Source organism: Protopterus annectens, chromosome 4.part0 (assembly GCF_019279795.1).
Source record: "Protopterus annectens isolate FY-2018-M chromosome 4.part0, PAN1.0, whole genome shotgun sequence".
Classification (NCBI taxonomy): domain Eukaryota; kingdom Metazoa; phylum Chordata; order Ceratodontiformes; family Protopteridae; genus Protopterus; species Protopterus annectens.
Window position 1 is genome coordinate 1,988,135,518 of NC_056733.1, and position 14,575 is coordinate 1,988,150,092.

The 14,575-nt window shown below is 42.8% G+C and overlaps 1 protein-coding gene across 2 annotated transcripts in view; it reads left to right on the top strand.

Annotated features, from left to right (window-relative positions):
• The window catches only part of HMGXB3 (HMG-box containing 3), a 1,387,103-nt gene that overhangs the window by 1,026,387 nt on the left and 346,141 nt on the right, over positions 1-14,575 (top strand). The gene's annotated exons all lie outside the window — the stretch shown is intronic.

Here is a 14,575-nt window from a genome sequence, read left to right on the forward strand (position 1 = left end):
TAAGCAGAAATCTCATGGACCCACACGAGTGGAAACTGGAACCAAAGATATTCAACATGTTGAGAAACAAATGAGGAAGCCCAGAGATAGATGTGTTTGCCTCCCCCCAGAACTGCCAATTGGACAAATTCTGCACAAGGACGCCCCACAAATAAGCTTGGATAGTGGATGCCCTGTCCTTCACCTGGAAAAACCTGTCTGTTTATGCCTTTCCCCCACTCCTTCTCCTCTCCAGGGTACTGCTAAAGATCAAACAGGACAAACCAAGGACAATACCGATTGCACCAGACTGGCCACGCCAACACTGGTACTCTCTCTTGCGCAGTGTGTCACTGCTGGCACCATGGCACTTGCCTTAGACCCCTGCCCTGGTGTCCCAGCAGGAGGGCCAGATTCTGCACCCACAGCTTCAAACCCTGAACCTGGCAGCCTGGCTAATTACCTGATCTCTCTGTTGCCATCCCTCTGTAAGCAAGTGATGGATGTCATTCTTGAGGCAAGGAGGCCTAGTACTAGAAAATCCTATGCTGAAAAATGGAAAAGATTCTGTTCCTGGATCCAAACTCAGGGGATGGGCACAGCAGCCCCCAATTTACCCCATATTCTTCAATACTTAACTGAGATGCTTCACAAGGGCCTTTCCTTTTCCTCCAACAAAATTCATGCCTCAGCCATTTCAGCCCATTACAATACAGAACCACCCCTCTTCTCTCATCCACTGCTGAAGCAGTTCCTCAGAAGTGTCAAAAATTTAAGACCACCCAGGAGAGCCCCTACTCCCACCTAGGACCTTAACTATGTATTGGAAAAGCTCACTCTACCTCCCATTGAGCCAGCTGCAAACACAGAGTTGAAATTTCTTTCTTGGAAAACAGCCTTCCTTCTAGCCATCACTTCAGCAAGAAGGGTGTCTGAATTACAGGCCCTCATGGCAGTGGAGCCTTTCATCATCTTTCATGCTGACAGGGTGTCCCTCAGGACCACTCCCTCCTTCATTCCCAAGGTGGTATCCAGTGTGGCCCTTAATCAGTCCATTAATTTGCCAACCTTCTTTTCTAATCCACAGAACAAAGGGGAACGAATACTGCACTCCTTGGACATGCACAGACAACTTAGATTTTACTTGGACAGGACTAAGACTCTCAGGAAATCTGAACGGCTGCTGGTTGCATTTGCTGCAGGGGAAAAGGGGAAGGCCATTTCAAAGCAAACCATTTCGAAGTGGATAGGCCATTGCATTAATTTCTGCTATAGCCAGCATGGAAAACCTACTCCACAGGGGATAAGATCACATTCAACCAGGGCTGCATCTACCTCTACAGCCTTTCTCAGAGGTGTCCCTACCAGGGACACCCTAGAAGCTGCTACCTGGAGTTCTATACATACCTTCACCAAGCATTACCACTTGCCATTTTTTTCTAAATCCAGAGCTGGCTTTGCCACTGCAGTTTTACAGGGCCTTATAGCTGGTCCTAATGCTATCTGATTACCTCCTCCCATCCTTAGCTTTGGGAATCTACCCAAATGTGATGACTGCAACAGTGAAATACGAAGAATATAGTACAGTTGTGTACACTTACCATAAATGTAGATGTTCGAGTGTATTCACGGTTGCAGTCCTGGTTAGCCTCCCTGCAGCCCCCTGACTTCATTGACTATACCTCTATTCTTGTTTACTATGCTTAAAGCTTTTTGGTGTATTTGCTTTTTTGTTGGAGGTGTAACCTTGTATATGATTGCTTCCCATTATGGGGGCACCTAACATCTGTGGCAAGAAAAACTGATGTAATGGCGTCTGCTGCATGCTTTATACCCTTAACTACCTGACGTCATGGAAGATGAGACAGCAACCAACGTAGGACCCAAGATTTTGATAATCAGGCCGAATGAGGGCTACTGCAAGCAGATAACCCAAATGTGATGACTGCAACAGTGAATACACTCTAACATCTACATTTATGGTAAGTGTACACAACTGTACTTTTCTTTTTCCCATCAGTATTACATTTAGCCAAAGAAGCACTGTTTTCCATCACTTCATCCAGAAAGATCTCAGAACTTCAGCTCTTATGGTCTCTTCTCCCTTCATTGTTTAACACAAGGATATAGTTTCTCTGTGCACTAATCCCTCCTTTATGCCCAATGTGGTGAATGAGTTGTCAATCAGTCTATTAATCTGCCCACTTTCTTTCCTTCTCCACATTCTTCTAGCAAGAGGATCTTACACACCTTGGATGTGCATAGACAACTCAGGTTTTATTTGGATAAAACCAAGTCCTTCAAGAAATCTGATCATCTGTTCATTTCCTGTCATCCCAGAGCTCTTGGCAAACCTTTTCCCAAGCAGACAATTTCCTCTTGGATCCCTAAGGATATTTCTTTTTTTTATATGGCTTATGGAAAATCCCTTGCATCTCCAGTTAAGGCTCATTCCACTGGAGCTGTCTTCTTTGGGTGCATTTTCAAGGCTCTGGATACTTCATGTATCTTAGAAGCAGCTACTTGGTCTTCTGTCCATACCTTCACAAAACATTACACTTTGGATGGTATGTCTAGATATAGAGCTGGTTTTGCCAGGGCTATTCTTCAGTGGGTTGCAGAGTACTACTGTCCCCCCCTTTCTTTTGCATGAACTTTGGCATTCTTCTTCATGTTATGAATACTGCAACATATGAATAGAAGGATATAGAATAGTTGTGTAAAATCTTACCGTGACCATAGATGTTCTCCTGTTCTATATGTTACAGTATCCTATCCCTCTAACCTTCCCCCTGATTGATTTCTGGATGTTTGTTTTCTCAGTTGGGGGTTGAAAGAAATGCATTTGGGAAGCATTACAAATTGAGTAAATGTAAAGTAGATTTAAAATTTTTAGTTTTGGATGATGTAAAGGGTTTGATAAGATGTTCGGTGTAGAAGATGAACTAGGGTGGTTATGCATATCTGTGGCAAATAAGATTAAATGCATGTTATCCACCTAGTTTAAATAATCGTGAAGATTTAGTAGCCTTTCAGAGAAGGAACGGGTTAAAGCACTAATGAGTTTGTGTGTGTCGTGATTTTTCTTTGTTATACAAGTGGAGTTTTTAAAAAGCATTATTCAGTCTGAAAAAGTCTTGTAAGAGACAAAAGTACTTACTGTTTAATGTGTATTTGAATAAACTGTTGGTTTTATCATCTGGCTTAATTTTATTTCACTTTACCAGTTAGTCTAGTTTGTTTATTTGATTTTGGTTTTCTCATTTTTGTCTCGGGCTGGTGTTTCTCCTGCGGCATTCACTTCTGAGGATGGTATGTGCTGATATCTGCTATATACCTGATGTCGGACGGGGTCCCATATGTGACATTGCACGTACCCAACAGTAGCTTTAGTCTTTTGTATACTGGCCAGACATTTGGGTCAGCCTGCAGCGGACTCCCTCATGTTATGAATACTGCAACATATAGAAGAGAAGGACATCTGCGGTTATGGTAAGGTTTCACACAACTATTATATATCCTGCAAAAGATAGCTGAATGTCCAGCCAGCATACCAAAGCCTTTATCTTCCAGGTGCTGTACTTTAGACATATGTCCTACGTGCAAGGTGTGAGGTACATATGTGATGTATGAATACCTAATCCTCAGAACTACTTTGCTGCCAGTCTGAACACTACAGTTGAATTCAGTCTGAAAGCTACTCACCAAGTTGGTTCCACTACCGAGCTTTCTACCGATATGTGCCCTATTGGGGTCTCTTCCTTTCTTTTTTCTAACTATTAGCTTAGTTTACATGCCATCCAAGGTGGGGAAATGTGAGCGTGGGTGGCAGATTCCCCATAAAAATAGACATGAACAGTGCCTTTTTTGTTTGGGTGCTACCTGCAGCCATATGTAGTGTGAGATTTGTCAGGTGTTTGTCCCCAAGACACACTGCATGTATCTGTCATCTTTTTCCATTTATTTGGAGAACCAGCGATTAAAGCTTGTGGCTTAGGGTACCATGGCTGAATCTGCTCACACTGACATTCAGTCACCACTTAAAAAGAAAGTCAAAAAGGTGCAAACTGATTCTGCTGTTGTCCAGCCTCCACCAGATGTCTCCATTGAGTTGAATGAAGAACCCAAAGATTGTCCTGGGCCCCTGTCAGCCTCCTCTGCCACCGTTCAAGGCTGACATGGAGCTGCTTGTCTGCACATCCTCAGAGGCTGTGCCTACATCTGGTGCAGTTGTGGAGGGGGAACTATGGCTGATTATTTCTGAGGGGTCTAGGGGATTCCCCATATACTTGTTGGGGAAAAGGTGCCTGGTACCATTGCTGAATCTAGGCAGGTGCTGAACCTCTTAGATTTATGAAAGCTGATAATTCTTTAAAATAAAAAAGGAAGCAGAAAACTAAACATGTGATCCCTGTGGCTAAGAATCCACACAAAGAATGGCTGGGTTCTTAAACCTTTCCCCCAGGATTATCTGTTTTTGCCTGTCCCTTGGTCTTCCACTCCTTCCAAACACTCTAGGAACTCTGAATCCTCTAATGGGGAGTCATTGGCTTAATCCTGTCAGAGCTATTCTTCCTTTCCCTTAGGGTCTGAGGAAATGATTCACTTTCTTCTGCCTCCCTTATAGAGGGATTGTCATTTGGGAATGCAATAGTTTATATGATGGAACACTTTAAGTGAGATTGTTCTCGAGTTTCTGGTGTTCAAAAAAGATACTATCAACTCTTGTAAATACATTCTCTTCGGCCTTCTGTAGTTCAAGTGCTGGCTGCCATCATGGATACTTTCACTGTAACCTCCTGTCCCTAAGAAACCAGACAGATTCTATAAAGTTCCTGAGGGTCAACAGTTTTTATATAAAAGCCCTTCCTCTGATCCTGCTGCTGTTTCTGTAGCCACTGGTAAATCTTCCAAGTTGCTATTTTCTTCTAAGCTTTTACCTTCTGATAAGGACAGCTGTGCCATGGAGTTGGACAAGTATGGTAAAAAAAAAAAAAAAAAGCATGTACCTCTGCTACCTTGTCCATCATTATTTACTAGACCTGTATGACCATGTCTGTCCTGGCTGTTCTCTCGCAGATTGGGGGGGATCTGGCTGATTTGTCTGACTCAGAGAGTAAGACAATGCCATTTCCCTTTTGAGCGCTGCTTCTCAGGTGGCTCGTCATTCTATTAAATGTAGCTGTGATACTGCTGCTGCATGCTCTAGGGCAGCTGCATCTGGATCTGTCATGAGGAGGTATTCTTGGTTACATCTCCATGCTCTGCCTGAAGACATCAAGGCTAGGTTATTGGATTTTCTCTTGGACATCCAGAATCTCTTTAGAACCGCTGAGGCTGAATTATTTAAGACCCCTCAGGATAAGGGTAAAGTTATGCCAGTTTTTAAATAAGTATTTGCCTATATTGTTCCTAAATCATAGAAGTTATCCGTCTAAGCCTTCTTTTGTTCATAAGCAGCCTAAACAGACTTTTAGGGACAAGAGAACTTGTACGAGAGTTTTTCTAGACAAACCTTCTGAGGGTGTTGAGTCAGAAACCTTCCTTCCTTGACAAATCTGCTTCTGTTTGATACTCAGCCACTCTTACCCTTTGGCTAGATTCCTCTGTCCCCTCAGGTTGACTCTTTCTTTTTCTGTTTAGCAACAGATAACCATAGGTGCGTGGGTACTTTCCATTGTCCAAAATTATTATTTTATTGCTTGGAAGTCCCTTCCTCCATTCTAAGGCCTTCCAAAGCCGCCTCCTTTTTCAGCTGTCACATTTTCCTTTGGTTTTGTAGGATCTGGTGGTACAGGGAACCATCCTGTCTGTCCCCTTATCTCACTATGGAACAGGATTTTTCTGGTTCCCAGGAAAGAGGGTTTTCATTGAGACCCATTCTAGATTTTACTTTTCTCAACACCTTTCTCAAGGTTCCATATTTCAGTATGTTGTCTCTTCAGACACTTTTCCCTCTGTTCCTTCCTCAAGCCTTTCTGGTATCCCTGGACTTGAATGATGCTTGGCTGCACATTCCTATTCACCTACTCTTCAGGAAATGTTTACGTTTCTGTATTTTTCCCTTTCATGATCAGTTTTCTGCTTTCCCTCTTGGTCTTTCTCCACCTCCAAGGGTCTTTATTAGCCTTCTCCAGACTTCAGGGAATTCATATATTTCCTTATTTGGACCACTTTTTGATTCAAGCCCCCTCTCAGCAGCTCCTGCTTCAGAATCTACATTTCACTGCGTTTCTTTTGTGAAATATAGAGCTCAAACTCGATCTCAAAAAGTTTGCGTTGACTCCCTCTCAAGACCAAATGTTTCTGGGTTGCATGATTCCAACAATTGCAGTGTTGGCTTGTCTCCCACCTCCCAAGGTCCTCCTTTTGACTGCTTATTTACATTTTCTTTTTCCTCTTCCAGTTCTTCCTGCAGGGAAAGTTCTCTGAGCTCTGAGGTACATGGCATCCTCATTCTTATGGTTCCCTTTGCCAAACTCCACTTGAGGAAATTTCTGTGTTATCACAAGGCTGTTTGGCTCCAGAACTGCCATCCTTTGGAGTATCTGGTTCCTTTCTTGCATTGTGTCAATTTCCTTTGGTGCATTCATCATATTTCCCTGAATACAGGTCTGCCTTTTCAGGTTTTATTCCCTACTCAGGAGCTATACACAGATGCTTCTGATCATGGTTGAGGAGCCTCTTCCAACAAGCTAAAAGTCCAGGGTCTTTGATCCTGTCAACAACTGGCAGACCATATCAACATCAAGGAGATGAGGGCTCTACTTCAGGCTCTCCTGACTTTTCGTTCTCTTTGAGTGCCAGGTCCTTTAAAGGTTTTTACAGACAATACCACAGTTGTGGTACATCAGCATGCAAGGGGGCACACAATCTTACCATGTTTGCAAGCTGGTTTTTCAGGCTTGTGATTTTGCAGTTCACCATCACTTGATTATTCTAGCAGTCTCCATTTCTTCAGAGCTTGGTTCTTCTCACAGTCTGCATTCCTTCAGAGCACAGTCTGGTGGCAGACTTTATGAGCAGATCCACAGCAAATCCTCAAGAATAGATGCTTCACGGGGAGATTGATCTGGACATTGTAAATCAGTGGGGTACTCCTCTGGTAGATTTTTTTGCCTCTCCTCTGAACATTTTCACTAGTTCTATTCCAGAGTGCCAGGTCCTCTGGCTTGGAAAGTAGATGTCATGTCTTTTTTATTTGAAGGGGATGTTTTTGTGTAACTGTACCCCTGTTTGTCTACTACCAGAGATCCTGCACAAGATCATGTGGGGCATACTCCCAGAATCCTTCTGTTGACTCCCCTTAGGTCCAGAAAGCACTGGTTCCCCTTTCTGTTTTCATTTAGTGAGGGGCAGTCATCACAAGTTCTCTCACAGGATGGATCTTCCCATACAAAATAAGAGACCTCTTATTCACCCTTACCTGTCCACCCTTCAGTTGACATTTTGGATTGATGATAGGGTTTTGATTCCTTTTAGACACCAATATTCTGAGGATGTGGTTTGACTTTTGCAAGATGCCAGAAAACCCACTACTAAAAAAATCACGTGACTAATGGAAAAGATTTTGTATTTGTTGTCTCAAGCATGACCTGGATCCTTTTTCTGTGGGGGTTCCTACAGTCATTTCTTATTTGCAGGTTGCTCAGTTCTGGTTTGACATATTGATCTGTTAAAGTTCATTTGTCAGTCATTTCTGCTTGTCTTCCTCTGAATCCACCTTTGGCTTCTAGTTTTGAAGTCAAACAATTTTTTAAAAAGCATTCTTCATATTTCATTCTTGAGGAATTGACCCAGTCCCCTTTTGAATCTGCATTTTTCTTCTTCCCTATAACATTGTACTTGACTGTATTGTCGGTGGCTCTTTCTTCTGCCAAGTAAGTCTCTGAACTTCAAGCACTCATTGCGCTTCCACCTTTTTCGTTTTTTTCACAGAGATAGGGTGTCTCTTCATACTAATCATTATTTTATGCCCAAGTAATTAAGGATTTGTCCTTGAATCAGTCCATTCCTCTTCCTTTTTTCCCTTCACCACAGAATCATAGTGATAGGGTTCTTCACACCTTTGCTTTACATAGCTCAGATATTACTTGGACAACATAAAACATATCAAGAAATCTGAGCTACTTTTTGTTTCCTTTCATGCCAGGAAGTTAGTTTTGGTGGTATTTAAGCAAACCGTCTCCTCCTGGATTTCTAAGGCCATATGTTTTGGTATTCTTTTCATGACATGCAACTTTCCTGTTCTTTTTATGGTCATTCTGCCAGGGAAGTGGCCTTGTTTGGTGCTTTTTTCAAGGATCGGGATACTGGGTCCATCTTAGTAACTACTTGGTCCTCTGTTCCCAGTTTCACCAAACATTACAAGCTGTGTGTCATTTGTAGGGCTAGGACGGGTTTTGTCAGAGCCATACTTCGTGGGGTTTGGAGGGCTGCTCTATGATTTCCTCCTGTCACACTTTACAGTAGCTTTTGTACTCTCCCAAGAGTAAAAAATACTGCAAAAGTGATAAGGAAGGGCATAGTACAGTTCTGAAAGATCTTACCATAACAGTAGCTGTCCTGCTTCACACTGTTGAAGTATTCTCTCCCTCCCTCCCCACCTCCCTCCTCCTCCCTTTTACTTTTTGTTTTTTCCTTCTTGCCGAGGGGTCTTTCTTTTTCTTATTCTTCCCTTCTGGATGTACGGTATTACATTCCTCTGGGTTGCTCTGGTTCTTCTGATGCACTTCAGTTCTGAAGATTAGGTACTCTTACATCACATACGTACATTATGCCTTGCACGTAAGATACATGTCAGATGTTTAGCACCTGGAAGATGTAAAAGCTTTGGTATACTGGCTGGACATTCAGCTTTCCTCAGCAGAATATCCCAAGGGTAAAGAATACTGCAGTAGTGAGAAGTAGGACATCTACTGTTATGGTAAGATCTTACACAACTGCACTTTATTCTAGTATTTTGCTGTTGTAGAAGAAACTACCAATAACAGCCTCCCATACTTGAGATTGTTGAAGGAGGTGAGGTGCTTTCACAACCCCCCTCTGAGAGCATTGCATCCTGCCGAGGCCTTTGGTGATACCCCTAGGGTGGTTGCCATGCCTATTGCTGCACCAACTTCTACTCAGGCTGAGCAGCCATTGGCTTCAGTTGTTTCTGGAACCACTGGGCAGGAACCACCTTCTGATGTGAGGACTGTGGTTATTGAGGGAGGTAGGACGGCATCCCCATATTTTTATTGTGTGTGGAAGGTACCCATAGACTGGATCAAGGTTACAGTAGCCTATGAATTAAGACCTTCCCTGACTGATGTCTCACACAAACACAGGCTCAAGCCAATGAAGAAAAAAAAATCTGTTGTTGGTTTACCCCAATCTCAGGTGTATGAGCCGAAGCCACACTTCTCACAGACACACCTGCAAGATTTTTCAAGTTAGCTGACAATCTTACGGAGTTTGAGATCCAGTCAATACTATCCTGAAAATCTCTCTGCTCTATCAAACCATCTTGTTAACAGAAGGATGGTTCAGTTCCCACAGGTGTTCTCTGATTCTGCACATTCTGTGGAAGATTATTTGGCACATATTGACCTGTTTTCTACATGATCCTGTGCCAACTCAGAGTCTGAAGATTCTGATCTCAGCTGTACCACCTAAGGAGCTCTCTTGGGGACACTTTACATAAGGAGAAGCCGTTTAATTAGGAGGCTTAGGAATATCTACAGTTCAAGAAGAAGTTCAGATAATTTGTTGGTCTTCCTGAGCCCAAAGCTTTATCTTTACTTCCAGTTATGGAAATTGTGGATGATTTGGTCCAGGGCACATCTTTCTTGCCTGATTCCCACCCCACTGCCCATAGGAAACCTGACCTTTTCTACAGAGTGCTTGTTTCCCTCAAGCACCTGTTTAAGAACCCTGTTGCTGATCCTAAAGTGGTCTCTTCATATTTCGAAGTGTCCAATAGCTGCTGTTCCAGAAATCCTCTCCTAAATGACAATAGTAGAGCTCTCAGTTGGTTTGTGAAAAAGACATGCACATCAGCTACATTGGCCTTGAGAGCCTTGAACTTCTAGTTTCACATGGTTAAATCACCATGAGATCCTCTTGCTTGCAATGAAACTTAAGGTAGAGGGGATTAAAGATAAGTCTCTCCAGAAGGAGGTGATGGAGTACGCAGTTCTATTACCCAAGTTACCAAATATTCCTGAAATATTTTGATGTTTTGGATACATGTAGTCCTGCAGCTGCCATTAGATGCTTGGCTGAGGTAGCAACCCCTGGCAGAGTATATTAAAGAACAAGTAGAAAAGTTCTTTTACCATTTCTTTTTGTTATGATTATCTTGTAAAGTGGACTTTCTTATTCTAAAGTGTTTTTTTTTTTTTTTAATACTGTATTTACTTCAGTGGCCGTATATTTATTATGTTTGATAAACTGGTGTTTCTGTTTACTGTATGCTGAGCAGCTGTTCCATTACTTCAGGATTCCATGTCATCCACTCCTGTCTTCTGATGATGCAGTAATGGGGGGAAACTAGTGGGTTGGCGTATTTTCTGTAGTCTACAGCACATTTTATTACAAAGTAACCAGAATGCAGCACAGTCAGTTATTCAGTCAGGCAATAAATAAATACATCCATATTCAAGTGACAGTTAACAAAGTTAACATAGAACAGGATAAGATTCTTAGTAAGGTATGTAGTGCTTGGCATATCTCAGTTAATTCTCCAAATATTTTAGGTTTCTAATACCGTAATGGGAATGGACTCCATTCCTAAGTCTGTGTATAATTAAAGATCATGAAATTACTGTTGTTTCAGTCTTTGATGTTAGCCAAAAGTGTTCTTCACCACACCTGCAGTGTGCCCAGAATTGATGACTCCTGTAATTCATGTGAGGTTACATGTATCGATAGCATATCTGAATATGACTGTAGGTTCTTTTTATATTAGACTGTCTGGGTATCTTTCTTTCGTGCTGGTGTTCGTGTTTCACTGTTGCAGTCATCACATTTGGGGTTATCTGCTTGCAGGTAGCCCTCAGTCGGCCTGATTATCAAAGTCTTGGGTCCTGTGTCGGTTGCTGTCTCATCTTCCATGATGTCAGGTAGTCAGGGGTATAAAGCATGCAGCCGACGCCATTACATCAGTCTTTCTTGCTGCGCGGTGCACGGAGCAGAAGCAGTTCGCAAGTGCCGGTCGGCCAACTCCTGAAATTTTCATTTTCGAGTTTCAGATCCGAAGTCTTCAACTAAGCTTAAGTACCCCGTTGGGGATCCTTTTTTTTTTGCTCTAAACTGATGTCAGTAAAAGTTAACAATTGTATTTCTTGTGGAAAGCAAATACCTCATAAAGATATTAATTCGTACTGCATTCCTTGCCTAGTCCCAGACCACGATGTACCTCGCTGTCGGTTTTGTGCCTTATTCAAACTGCTTACTATTCGTCGTTGGTTTATCTTCGCATCTAAATATTTTGGTACTCGGTTCAATTATCCAGAAATGGCTTCTGTAAGCCACCCAACTACAGACATTGTGAAATAACGCAAAGATAAAGACAGGGACACACCGCATAGGTCCAAAGCTGCCGAAGACGGTTCTCCTAAGTTAGTCACCAGTTTGCCAGTACTCAGTGAGGCGCTTTCGCAGCCCCTGATATCCACTACTTCAGATTTGCAGGTCTCTGCTGAGACCCATTCAGAGTCCGGTATGCCGCGAGATGCATCTTCGACTGTGGAACCTGCTGATGTCTCTACCTTGGATGGGTCTGGAGATGCTGTGCAGGCACCAGCTTCTGAGGGTGTATTCAGGCCTTCTGACTTGCAACTGCAGACCTTCTGCTCCAAGACCTACTCCCCACTAGCTTGGAGAGTAGACACATTCAGCATTTCATGGAAGGGAGGGTTTCTGTGTGCCTTTCCTCCCTTCCCATTAATTCAAAAAGTCCTCCTGAAAATCAGGAGAGACAAACCAAAATCTTGTTGGTGATCCCCTACTGGCCAAGGCAACACTGGTTCCCCCTACTTCTCAACCTAGCCAAGGGCAATCACCACAAGTTACCCCACAAGGTGGACCTTCTAACACAACAAAAGGGAACTCTCATCCACCCACAATTGCAGATGTTGTCACTGACACTGTGGGTGGTAAACTTCTATTCTCAGCTATTCTCTTCAGGCACCACTGCTTTTCAGTCCTGAGGGAGGCCAGGAAATCTACTACAAGAAATTTTTACTTAGCTAAATGGGAGAGATTTTCAAAATGGTGTCTGGGCAAGGGTAGGGATCCATGCATCGCCGATCCTCCCCTAGTTCTTGCCTATGTATGTCAACTAGTAAAGGGGGACTCTCTTACTCTTCAGTGAAAGTCCACCTTTCAGGAATCTCAGCCTGCCTGCCACTAGACCCTCCCCTACTAGACAGGCTCAATGTGAAACAATTCTTAAAAGGGGTCTTACACATCAGACCTCCAAGAAAACCCATCCCACCACCCTGGGACCTGAACTTCATCCTGGAAAAATTAACCCAGTCTCCATTTGAACCTGCTAGTACAGCTACTCCGCAAATGTACACATGGAATACAGTCCTGCTAGTGGCCTTAACTTCAGCCAGAAGGGTGTCTGAATTACAAGCCCTAATCACCTGCCCTCAATACACTACTGTTCACAAGGACAGGGTAACACTAAGAAGTAATCCTTCCTTTATGCCGAAGGTGGTCAATGATCTGTCCTTAAACCAATCTATTCTTCTAACCACCTTCTACCCCTCTCTTACCAGTGAAAGTGAGAGAATACTCCACACCTGGATGTACACAGCTAAGGTGTTACCTAGACAAAACAAAATCCATAAGAAAATTCAATCAGCTCTTTGTTTCCTTCCACCCCAGGGCCCTGGGCAAGGCAGCCTCCAAACAAACCATTGCATGTTGGATTAGAAAAGCTATTTGCCTGTGTTATTCACACCATGACAAAAAACTCCCACGGGGAGTTCAAGCTCACTCCACCAGGGCAGTGGCAGCCTCCAAAGCCTTCTTAAAAGGCCTGGACACTGCTTCCGTACTAGAAGCAGCCACATGGTCCACCATTTACACTTTCACCAAACACTACAAGTTAGACGGTGTCTCCAGAGCACATGCAGGATTTGCCAGAGCAATCCTGCAGGGCTTTGTGGAAAATCAGCCTCTTCTGTACCTCCTCCCTTCCTTCCATCTAAGCTGCGGTACTCTTCCACACCAAGAATACTGCAACATAGGAATAGAAGGACGTAGAATATTTGTGTAAAATCTTACCATAACCATAGATGTCCTTCTCTTCCATGTTGCAGTATTCCTTCCCACCCACCTAACCCCCCCTTATCCATTCTCTTACTCATTACTCATCTGTCTTAGGTCTCTTGGGGGTTATACCCTACCTCTTGACCAATTTAACCACATAATGGCTCCTTGACCCTATGACTGACATCACTGGCTACTCTACTCCAGCTGGGCTTTCACGTTCTGAGGTCTGTGCGTGCAGACGTCACATTTAAGGTCCCTGGTTTATGGCCCTACATGTGACGTCCCACACAACTACAACAGCCAAGCTGAGGCATTTGTATAGGAGCCGACATATGGGTCGCCTGAGGCAGAAAATACCATACCAAGAATACTGCAACATGGAAGAGAAGGACATCTGTGGTTATGGTAAGATTTTATGGTAAGATTTTACACAACTATTCTGTGTTTGCAAGGCTTCCATTTTCATCTGCTGTTTCTGTTGTGCCCAAGAAAAAAATGAAGGTCTTCTATCTGTGGCTGTAAAGGACTGTCCTTTTTCTGGCAACTGATCAGTCCTTATCACCCACAGACTAGTAGTGGAAGGAGTTCTGAGCTTTGACAGACTGCTAAATGGAGGGTAGCAGGGCACTACTACCCACATGTCAGTAACAATGTCTATTGTTACAAGTAAGTGGCATGTAAGTAACTACTTTCTTTGTCTGTCTGTGTGCAACTTCCACTTGCAACAAGTCTCCTTGGTTAAAACAGTGATTGCTACACTACTGTATGTTGTGGGGCAGGAAAAAGAGAGAGAGAGATCTTTCCTTTTAGCATGACTGCTTTGCTTGAGATTGCATCCTTCCTAGACTATTGCTGCAAAATGTGTATACATTACCAGTGACTTAGCCTGGTTTTATAAGTTTTATTTTTGCATTAAGTACAATTTTTAAGCAAAAATAAGAACTACAGCAGTCACTGAGATTAGAAAACTTTTCTTAAGAGTAGAAATGAAATGAAGAGGCCACATTCTATTTCTGTTTCTCTGCACATGACCTTTAAGTCCATTGTTAATGGATAAGTGCATACGCACAGTATGGAAGGATGTACATTATGTTGATGCTGTTTAACCTCGTTACCGTGCTAATTAATCCTGATGATGTATTTTGTACTGATTATGGAAAATGGAAACATGAGCTATATGAGAAATCCAGTACTGTGAAAATGGGATTCTGATGCTTTCATTTGGGTTAGAAACAACAGTGACTTGTTCTGGGTAGAAAGCGATGCAGAGGGGATGATAGGAAAGAAAGGAGAAAAAAAAAAAACATGTCTGACAAATGATACTTGA